Below are 11,399 nucleotides of genomic sequence, written 5' to 3'. Positions count from 1 at the left end.
GAACAGGTAGGAAACGATTCAGATGTGTGCTGCATTGCAAATGTAATTCTCTAATCTCTCAGACTTCTAATTTTCTATAGAAATTGTTGATGGACTGTCTTTAAATGCAGTTTATAGGATAGAGGTGCCTTCAGACTTGAAATACAAATTTTTGTTGCCTTGAATATTATTTACCATAAATGTACCCTTACCTTGCTTTAACCTCCAGTGCTAGATGCATATAACTATGTTATAAGAAGTGGTGGTCTTGCAGGGCTGCTGTTAAATGGAATCTCTGCACAGTCGTCACTGTGACTTGTGTTTCTGCTTCAATTCTTACTTTCAAATGTGCCGCCTCCTTCTTTGGGGAAAGCAAAACCGACCTCGCTCCCGTGGTTTTGCTCCACGCTCCTTTCCTCAATTTAGTCACAGTCTATTTTCCTTCACACTTATTTGACATCATGGAAATTCAATTGATGCCAGTAATTTATTACGGTCTATGTGGGAGATGTAGGTGTTTCTGCCATTAGAGCATTAGATTGCTTTCCCAGCTTGGCTCTCAGGAGCGCTGAACCCGGTGTGTCCGCCAGCTCCTTCGCCTCCCTAGTTTGCAAGAGCAAGACTTACAAAGCCACCCCCAAATTCGCGTCTCCTGTGGCTGGCGTGGCTTAACACTGCTCCTGCTTCTTGAAGGGCTGTCACTCATTAATATTTAGACCTCTGTTCCACAGTAATTACTCCCCCAAAATCCCTTCACAGGAGGAGATCTTGCTAGTTTGGAAAATGAACATGTCATGATGAGTTGCCCTCGCGTAAATGTATCTTTTTGCATGAAATAAGCCCATAATTCAGACATATGTTGTGTTTATTTTCGAATTTGGGTTTTTTGTCAGGGAATGTGCAGCTTGACCTTACACTCAACAGGAAAATGTTTATGCAAAGAGTTAACGCAGATGAGTAATCTGGGATGCTCCTGCCAGTTCTCGGGTGGTGGGATTCCCGTCAACAGTGAGACACTTTGAACTTATGGGGTTTACTTTATGTCATACTCCAACCACTAAAACAACACGCCACCATGGAGTCCTTCCCTGTTAAACCAAAACACAGGTTAAGCCATGGAAACTTGGGCTGAGAGTATAATTTGGGGGGACCTTCTGTTCATCATCATGTCCTCCTTAATTCAGTCTGTCTTGAGATAGGTGGTGAAGTATCATTTGTGTAGTACGGTGGTTTATTCCAACACTAGTAAAGCCATGCTGGATCTCTGTAACATCTATAGACATGGAGGTGTAGAGGGCATAATAGAAGGTGTGTGAAAAATGAGGGAGAATTGATCTCGGGGAGCCTGGGGCTAACATTTGTGTGCACAAATGTCCTCCTGGTTGCTTTCACTGGAAATTTAATCTTGGGCTGGTTATTCCTTATCTCCCTGGTTCCAGTTTCCCCCATCGCTCCAAAATGCCTTTTCTGAGGGACCAGGTACTGGTCTGGTGAGATCACTCCCCAGTCCCTACACAGCAATTTCAATCCAGAGCAGCATTCACCTTCTTTTGTTTGTGCATGTCAGTTATCAGCACTGCCAGAAAACAACCTTGATTTAATGAAACCGTGGTCATTTTTTTGTGGGATATAATTACATGTGCAATAAATACCTCCTCTTGTATCTAATTTTCGAGGTGGTCCTAAAAGCTCGGTTCTGCCTAATTGTTGGTGCTAATCATGGACTTGATTTGGGAACTGTATTGATAAGATCTGCAAATTTTCTGTGGGTGTTATGCAGCTCACATAGACTGGGATAATTGCTCAATATTAATACAATGCGGAGTTATTAGACTGGAGTATTCAAGAAATAATAAGAATAATGTGCATCACATGTTAAGGACATTACATAACCATTCTATTCCACTGGCATGAGTCACTGTTAAAGTGCCCTGTATATCTTTCAGGGCGGATTAAGGCTACAAGCCACTGGGTATCATGAAGGCTGCTACAATGCTCCATAATGCCTCTGAAATGTGCAACGTCTTTTGAAAGCAGCTATGGAAAATAGCCATTCCTCATATGCAGTAAATAACTTGGTCACTGGGGAGGTCAATAGCTAAAGGCTCCCATCCAGGTTGTGGATTAATGACCTGCAAAATACCAGTTTAAAAATAGGCTCTTCTTCCACTTAAAGACATGCAATAATGAAGCATCTCCTTCCATTCCTTAGCCAAGTTTCAGACAGAAAAATGGGGTTTTCACTGGATGCACAGAGCTGAGTTAAGCAGTGATATAATGGACACTATGTAAATCACGGGCTAGTGGCACTGCACCCTGTTTCTTATGCTGTCAGGATGTGGCACGCAGGACCAGAAACATCCCGGAGTCGTTATGTCAGGAACAATTGGGAGTGGGAAGGCTGAGATGCGTGTGCTTGCTCGTGATGTGTTTGCGTTGGTCCAACATCCGATGACAAGTCATAAATGTCCCTACGGTGGACAAATTTCCATTGCAGGAGGGGAATATTTATTATGAGATTAAAAGGCATAGGACGGTGAAAGGGAAGGCAGAAAACCAACCTGTCCTGTGCTGGGAGGATCGATGAGGTGACTTAGTTCTTCGTGCTTTGTGTTGTAATGTCCTTGTGTGTACGCCCATGACTAATGGACTGGGCTGGGCTGCGTAGAGTAATTTTTCAGAGAATTTGGTGTCTTCAGGTTTGCCAAGATGGTTTTGCAATATGTTAAGTGGCTCTGAATTTTTAAAAAGTAATAATAATCTTGTTCTAGCCCTGCTTCTTTCGCGTGTCTTTTTAATGAGGCTGGAAGCCATGATTAAAGGGACGTGCCTCAAATAGGGAGAAGTGGAGGGAAACTGTGAGCTAAAGGGATCTTCTTTAATAGAAAGTGACTAAAGGATGAAGCGTGTTGTGCCTTACGTGGCCCTGTAGATAAGTCTCTGCAACCGAACTGGGCTGGTAGCTCTGGGAACCTTAATACAATAAAATGTGGGTCAAGACCGTTCAGTAGTTGTGAACTGGTATCAATACTTCAAACTTCTGGACATCTGTAGAAACAAAAGTTGACCATCCAGAATCACAGCAGTTACTTCAAATGGAGCCATTGAGGCTGTTCTTCTACAAGGCTGTTTCCTCATTTTTGCCTTGCATTCCTGTTTCCTTCAAACCAGAAAAAAAATGAAATAAAATAGAGGATCTGTCTAGCAGACTGAGCTCTGCTGCTTTCTTACCCTGTATGGTACAGGACAGATGCTTTGTTTTTCGGTCGGCAAAGGGCAGAGCTTCCTTCTGGCTTCTTTATTTTAAACAGGAGGGGCCACCCACAGCTCCGAACGTGCCTACCGAGAGGAAAAATAAATGGCCAGGCAGCTCCTCACCAGACACACATGCACAGAGCATATCTGTGAGGAGAAACTGGTTGGAAAGAGCTATTCCCATCATTCCATCCCACCCAGGTGCTGCCATTGGATGGGGCTGGGGCACCAGCACCCATGGGCAGGGGGGAGCAGCACTGAGTGTCCTGGGATGGGGGGAACCCAAAATCACTCCTACCCAGGCAGAAGCAAGGCAGCACTCAGCAAGCTAGACCTGTACAGACGCTGAGGAAGGTAATTTGGGAAGCTTTCAACGTGGGGATGGCAGCTCGCTTGCTTCATAGGAAGGCAAAGTTAAGCAGAGCTGTATTGGCTTGTGGCCATGGTATCCAGCAAAGGTCCTCCCACCATTCTGAACCAGTAAGAGCTTTTTCTTCTAAACGGCAGCAGAAAAGGGATCAGAGGGATTGGTTTGCAATGGTCACCTTCTTCAGGGGACATTTGGGTTGGCACAGGCGTCACAGGGTGATGAAAGCACTAACACTGCCTGGTGACACCGCCAGCATGGGAGGTGTCCCCACTCCCGGGCCCATGGAAACCACTTGACCATGAGACAGAAGGAGGAATGAAAAGGGAGGACCCACACGTTTATTATTTCCACCCAGCTGGATCTTTTGTGGAGGTCCCCATTTCAACTGGAGTAGGGGGAACCCACGAGCTCTGCGTGTCTGTAGTGCAGTTTGTTGTTTTGAGGCTAATTGCTGCTACGAGTGGTTTGGGGTTTTTATTTTACATAATCGTTTTAAAACATGTAGAATACACGAGCTGGATGTTGGATTTGGAGGTTTCCCGTTCCTGTTCGTGTAAAGTGCCTTCCTAATACAGCAAGAACAGGAATCGGAGCCGGCTCCCTCTGAGGATGACGCTGGCTCCACAACTCAGCTGAAACCTGAGAATCATGTTTGAAATTGTGAAGCACTTGCATGTTTTTAAGGACTGTGCTTTCCTGCCTCACTTCTCTGTACAGACTAAAAAAACCTGCTTTTCCTTCTAATGGAAAGTTGAGACCCACCTACAAAATGTCATTAAATTTGGGATGAAGTCAGTAGAACTGGCAGCACAGATGTCTCACTGCTGCCTCTGCCATCACTTTTTTATTCTTGCAGTAAATGTTCAACCGTGGGTAGAGTTTGTATCTGAGATTTGAGAGCAAAATTGCAACATGGATATATTAATGTGTGTAGCCCTCTGTGTGATATTCAGTGATTTTAATCCATCTGTTGTTTAAGGCTCCGTCTAAAGAAAGGCCAGATCCTGCGCTGGGTTAAACCGGGATGGATCTGAAGAGGGCAGTGGAGCGATGCCAGAGCAGCTCAGCTGCAGACAGACCTACAGACACCAGAGGTGTGCACATTTCACATTGAACCGGGGTACATGTTGCATTGAAACAGGTAATGGCAGTGGGCAAAGGAGGACAATGAGTGCACATTCCACTTACAGGAGGTCCCTGGGGAGGTGACCGGTGGCAGCTCATCATGTTGGGCACTGCCAGGACCCCCTTCCCAGGTTATTTTTCCTTTTGTTGCTCTTTCCTTATATCCCCGGAGTCGCAAGTGCTGTGTTTCAGCATTGCATCCCTATCCTGAGCTACCCTGCAGTCAACCAGCAGCCTGATAGCAGCTTCATGCCAGAGATCAATAGGTTATTCTGTGGTTTTTCACAAGCTCCTTTTATTTTACCCTTAGTGGTAATAACTAATCTGAACACCGCATCGTGCACCACAGTTTAAAAAAATCCTTGATTAAGGATCATGTCTTGATAGGTTTAATAAGTTACAGTTAAAGCCACCTGAAAGTGTGGGAGGGTGAAGCTCAATGGGACGTGGCACTCGAGGTCCATATTGTTCATACTTGCATGAGGCTGTAAGCCAGCGTTCAACTTAACATTTAGGTTTGGACTAATGAAAACCTTAATGCAAACCTTGAGGTGAAGCGGCTTAATTTCATCCAAGCCATATTTTGTGTGCATGTTTTCCACCGTTATTGAGGCAAAATTAACGTGGAGCCTTGTCCAGCCTGGTCTGAGTGGGAACCCCAGTGAATCTTTCTAAGTCAAGCCAGGGATGCTGTGTAGTAGGAAAAACAAGTAATAGTTGCAATACTTCAGCATGGAAAGTGTTTGTGTAGGAAATCACTTTGTTTTCATGTTATTTGTTTGTTTGCATTCCACTGGCCATTTACCACTTGAACTCTTTGAGATACTTGAAAAAACAGGAAATTTCTTTCTCCAGGCTTGCTCCTGTTGAGACGTTTTCCTTCTCAGATGATGTCAGAATCATCTGTTCGTGATATAATGGAGATTGCTGTGGCCAAATGGTAAACATCAGAATGTACATTTAAATCATGTCCCAACTTTTCTCAGCTAAGGTTTTGTTGTTGTCTTGGAGGTGGTGGCACCAGCCCTGCTCGAGCTTCTCCCAGTGAGAGACTCCCTCGTGGAGCTATGTTTAAATGTACTTTATCTTTAACAGAAAGCGAATATGTGTGAAGCTTTGAAGAACCAGACTATTGGATTTCTGGAGGTAAAAGGACTAAGGAAAAAAGGTCCTTTTAAAAAAAAAAAGTTGCAAAATATATAGGTTGCGAAGCAAAAACAAGAGCGAGCTTGATAAACTTAGCAAAAATCAGCATATGGAAATGCTGTTTTATTTTTGGAACCTACATACAGCTTCATTTCATTGGAGAGTTATTCACAGATCCCGTTCCTGAAACCGCTCTGGCTTTGGAAAGGGGAAGAAGCGGCGGAGGCTCCGGCGTGACCTGCGCGCCGGGGCACGTTGGACGCGCCGGGCCGGTGCCAACCATGGCAAAGAGACCACCGGGCTGGCCCCGGCCCAGCCAGCAGCACGGCCCTTCACACTCGGATGCACTTCTCGCAACTTTGAGCAATGTAATTTTAGAAGTGCCTTGGGTCCAAAAATATGACAATGCACTGAGCGCAAAAACCAAACTGCGGAGGTTCGTTTTATTTCCATTAAACTCTGCCGTGAATATTGCAGAAGCTTTGGTTTTATTATTGCTAGTTCCAAGCATAATAAATACGCTTCAGGATCTAGGCTGATTTATTATCATTTTAAACGGTATGATATTTGCAGCTCTTAATAAATCTATGAAATAATGTCTATTTCTAATTTCAACCTTTTCACTTGAGACACCATCAGTATTAAAATCAGGTATTTAAAATATAGTAATTACTACTCTGTACCTTTAAAGATCTTCAACTGAAGGAATCGAGGAAAGATTTGTTTTCTTGTCACCTTGTCGATCTGGAGATTTGTCCCAAAGTCTGTTAAACATCAGGGAACTGAACCATTGAGGTTTATCAAGTTCCAGAACCCTTTCCATGTTATTGTTTGCACTTTTTTGTGAGTTCAGATAGTGACACTAGGTGGTAATTTCATAATCACTTGCACTTTTTGTTGTTTGTACAATGGAAAAACATTTTGTTCCTGCTAATAATAATCAATAAGCTACTGGATTAGAAATTACATCAACATCTAACCAAAATAAAATAAATCTGGTTTTGTTATCAATCATACTGAAAGTAAATGGTCATTTCAGATTTTATACCAACTTTGACTGATGTGAGGCCATTTTCTATGCAAATAATAATCCTGGTCCTAAACACTGCATGAAGGGCTCCCCCTTTTTGGTTCTGGGGGTAGAAAAATATACATTTTCCCACAGGTGTGTTCACCCCAGGGCTACTAAAGAGAGCAATTCCCTCAAGTCCATTTAGAAAACATGTTGGCTTTTCTTTTAATCAGGGTGATCATAATGAAGTGAAATCTGAACTTAATGGCTTGGCCCAGAAAATCCCCAGCATGGCTCATGAGATTCAAGCAAACCTCAGACAAGTTTTGCCAGCGGGTTCCTGAGACACTGTTTGCTGTTTTACATTAATTGATTCAGTCTGAAAATAAACAAAGGGCTGATCAGTCCCCAAACCTCTGACCTGCTGATCTGGAGCGATGACCAATAAACTGATGTTCAGCCCCTTTTTCCAGCTCTCCTGAGGTTGATGTTGCTGCACTTGCAGAAAGGGATCAGCTACTCGTGCTCCCATGTGCTGACCTGAGCATCTGTGACACTGATTTTTAGACTTGATATTTTATTCACGTAGCTTGTACACAACCTGGTCCTGACACTGTCCATCTGCTCTGAAACACGGTCAAGACAGTTAATGTACCTGAGTCTTGGCATTTCAGGAGAAGCCTGGCAGCCCTGAGAATTAGTGGAGCAAAATGAGATAACACAGTAACCTGTGGCTTTCAGTCCCCGAGTGATACATGGGGCCAATTGGAGTTTAAATAAAGGATGAAACATTAAATCTTCAGGGACTATTAACAATGTCACTTACTGAGAGACTCCTCTGAGCGCAGCTTACATGAGCTTCTGCTCCTGAATATCTGTCTGACCTGATGTGGTGGTTTTCATGTTAATTGGAAGCTGTTTCTGGAGATGCCGAGTGGCTTTGCTGGGATGGGATCGTGGGGAGCGATGCAGCCGGACTGTTCTGAATGATGGGAATGGCTCCTGTGTGCTCCAGACTTCAGCAGACCCAGGATTTTATCAGTTGAGGGCTGGGATTAAATCTTCCTCCCAGTAACAACTATTAAAACCTGAATATAAATCCCTCAGAGGGCAGCGGCACAAGAGTGATGCAGGCATCTCCCATCAGTGTTAAAAGCACTTAGCATTAGATTAGAGTCCTGCCCTGAGTAATATCTGCCCCTGATTTATTCCGTGTAGTGGCTGTGGGAAAACAATCCTCCTGCAAATTCCCATGTCTGTCTCTGTTCAGCTTTGGAAATGCACATCTGGATTGTCCTCTCTTCCAGTTCAATGGCTCATGGAGTTTTTTCACTTAACTCCATGTATTGATTTCAACCCTTTTCTTTGTCACAGCTTATTTGTCTGGAATGGTCGGACAGATAGTTCAGTGCTAGGACAACGTGAATTTTTGAAAGCTATTGTGTTAATATATAAAATGAACTCATTCTCCTGTTACTGACAGTACAGACATAGGTTTGTCTTCCTTGTTGTCACACTGGAGGACATCCTGCCTTTTATATTCTATTTTCTTTGGAGAGCTGCAGCAGTTCATAAGATGACTCTTTATGATCTTGGCTGCTTAGCTATTTTTTTTTATGAGAGTCTTTCAAGATTTTACTGTTAGCAGTTAAACCTTCCTAGAGAGCCATTTGCCTCTCGAAAATTGAGTGACCTACCACACTGGGATAACTGCAGCGCCTCAGGTCTGGTGACTCCTTGGACTGAGAAGAAACACAAGGAGAACTCACAGTAATCTAAGTTTTTAACCCCAGAAATAAAGATGAGGTATTATTCATGATATAAATGATTACTTATGCGTGAGACTGGTTTGTCACTTATGTGCCTGTTTGCAGAAAACCCTCCTGCTCACACATACAACACTTACACAGTGGTTTGATGTCTTTCTTTGCAATATATTTTGTTGAATCTCCCTTCTGTATAATCCTTTCAGATAGTAATTTTGCTCTCTTTTTTGCCAACTTTTGTTTTGGCCCTTAAATTTCATTTATTTTAATGTTTAAATTAAATTGCTTCCTACTGGATTGAATACCAAGGACTCCGCAAAGGCACAGAATACGAAATAATGAACAGACATCTCATAGGTTTGACCAACATCTCCTTGGCCAAGGAGCCGATGATCACAATGTTACTGGAATCAGAGCAAGTGCCTTCAGAAGGCAAAGAGGGATGATCAAGCTCAAGTGTAATGCTCCAAAATCTGACCAAACACTTGCAGAGTAAAACAGGAGAAGGCGAAATAAATCTCCTTTTGGGAATCTGTCCTCTAACCTGGCGCTGTATTGGTTATTGATCAGCATCTATGCAGCGCAAAGTGTTTTAAACTTATATTTCTGTCTCTTAATGAGTCTTTGCAAACTGACTTTGATCCTGAGTTTCCCCCCTGTGTGTGATGTTTCCATCAATCAGTTACTAATATGGGTTCTCCCACTTGTTGTAGTTTCCCGCACAGACGCCCCTGTGCTCCTGGACGCGTGCGGAGGTGGGGGCCAAGGCAGGATTTGGCTTTTCGAGGGTCTGAGCTGTCATTTGCATTTGCGAAACACAATTTCTGCCGGACTCCACCCCTTCTCCCCCCAAACCAGATGAAATATTTATTGCGTTGGAGTGTAAGGGCTCAGTGTTTCGTCTGCAGAGGAACAGGGGAGTCCTGGTTCTGACCAGAAATTTCTAAGACTTCTTTGTGGCTACTAAATGTTGGAGGAAAAACCACAAATTACCATTGGAGTGGGGCTGGGCCCTGTGTCCTGGCTCCAGTGCTTCCCCATTCCCTTCCCCCCTCCTCCCATTTTAAAACGCTCTGCATCTGTGTCAATAAGTACCCCACATATACGGCAGGGTAATATTTAGTGTGCATGTTGTGTGTGCAAAATGAACCACTGACAGGGTGGGGGAGTGAAGGAAGAGCAGAGTTTGTAATTATACACAAAATTAAGCTATTACTGTGATTAAGATATTTCTTTAATACGTAGCTGAGGAACCTCCTTTCCCTCTAAACTGGTCACAATTCATCTCCTGTGTGTCATTTTCTGGCTACTCCTAAGTTGTTTTTCCCTTGCCACACCTAATCCTGTGTTACCTGGGGTGGTCCCACCTGGCTCTGCCCATGGGCGAGGTGCTTCTGCCCCGGGGTGGGGGACACCAGCTCCTTCCCCATCACTTTCACCAGGTTTCTGGGGTCTTGGAAGCACCAAGTTCTTCCCAGTCCATCCATCCCCACGTGTCTCAGTGGAAGTTTGTCCCATGTTATCATCTTAACCTTCCCATGAGGTTAATTTGGAGATATTTTGATGAATTGCGTTAGTCTGCAGGTGGAGTTGGGCATCCATAAAATAATAGCATGAAAGAAAAAGGAAGAGAAGGATGGGTTATGGTTGGACTCGATGGACATGAGGGTCTCTTCCAACTGAAATGATTCTATGATTCTAAAACAGGGAAATTTTGGCATATTCAATGCCAAAATTTGTGTTGGAAATGGGAAAGTGAGGAAAACCAATGTGATTCTCCGTTTTGGTGGGATGGGAAAGAAGAGTCCATTCACCCAGTGTCTCCAAGTCTGAGGACAGCGAGGATGGCAGAACGGTTGTTCAAAGGCGCCCATTTGAAATTAAGCTTTGCTGAGCAGCCTTCCCCTCCTCATCAGCACATACTTGAGTCACAACACTGTAAATGGCATGAATTTTGGGGATGGTTGTTAGAGCCACTCAAAACTTGAGAACATGAACTATTGTGCTACCACAAGCAACATTTCTTACATTTTATCGTATTACAGATGACCGTATTTTGCACTTCTTTCCAACGTATTTTGTCAGGTAAGAATGCTATATATGTGATGAATTGACAAAGATTTGGTAACATTTCCAGTAAAATTTTCTAGAAACATTGCTTAACTAAAGTCAATTGTTTATAGAAAAGGGAGTATTTCAACAATATATCATCACATTCAGAAAAATTATTTTCAGGAAATTTTTTTTTTTAAATGAAAACATTTTTCTTAGAAATACCATTGGTCAGCTCTATTAATGATATTGGGAGGGTTCGAAGTGACAATGAGCAAACCATGAAAAATGGACAGAAAACAAACACAGAATCACTCCAGTCCTGGACTGCTTTTTGGTTATATTGGAGACTTTCCAGGGCTTCCATTTTTCCACCAGTGTTTAATGGGCTCTCTGTTTGCATTTATGTTTTCCTGATCTTTCAATCTGCAGAAAAGGCTGCTTCTGGCAGGACTCTGTAAGCATCACACCCTGTGCCCCCAATTTTGAGTGTGTGTGTGCCTCTTTTTTTCCTGAGGTGGTAGGAACACCCTGATGTGAATGTGTAGAGGCTAAATATGAAAGAAGTTTGGAGATCAGGGGTTTCAAAGACTCTGTGAGACTCCATCGGTGAATTCAGCTTGTACACGCGCTCCCTGGAAAAAGTCCCTGCCCCAGAGGGCTTATGCCAATTAAAATTGAAAAAAAAAATTAC

This window comes from Patagioenas fasciata, chromosome 18 (genome assembly GCF_037038585.1).
Source record: "Patagioenas fasciata isolate bPatFas1 chromosome 18, bPatFas1.hap1, whole genome shotgun sequence".
In the NCBI taxonomy this organism is placed as follows: domain Eukaryota; kingdom Metazoa; phylum Chordata; class Aves; order Columbiformes; family Columbidae; genus Patagioenas; species Patagioenas fasciata.
Note: the sequence above shows the minus strand (reverse complement) of the source record.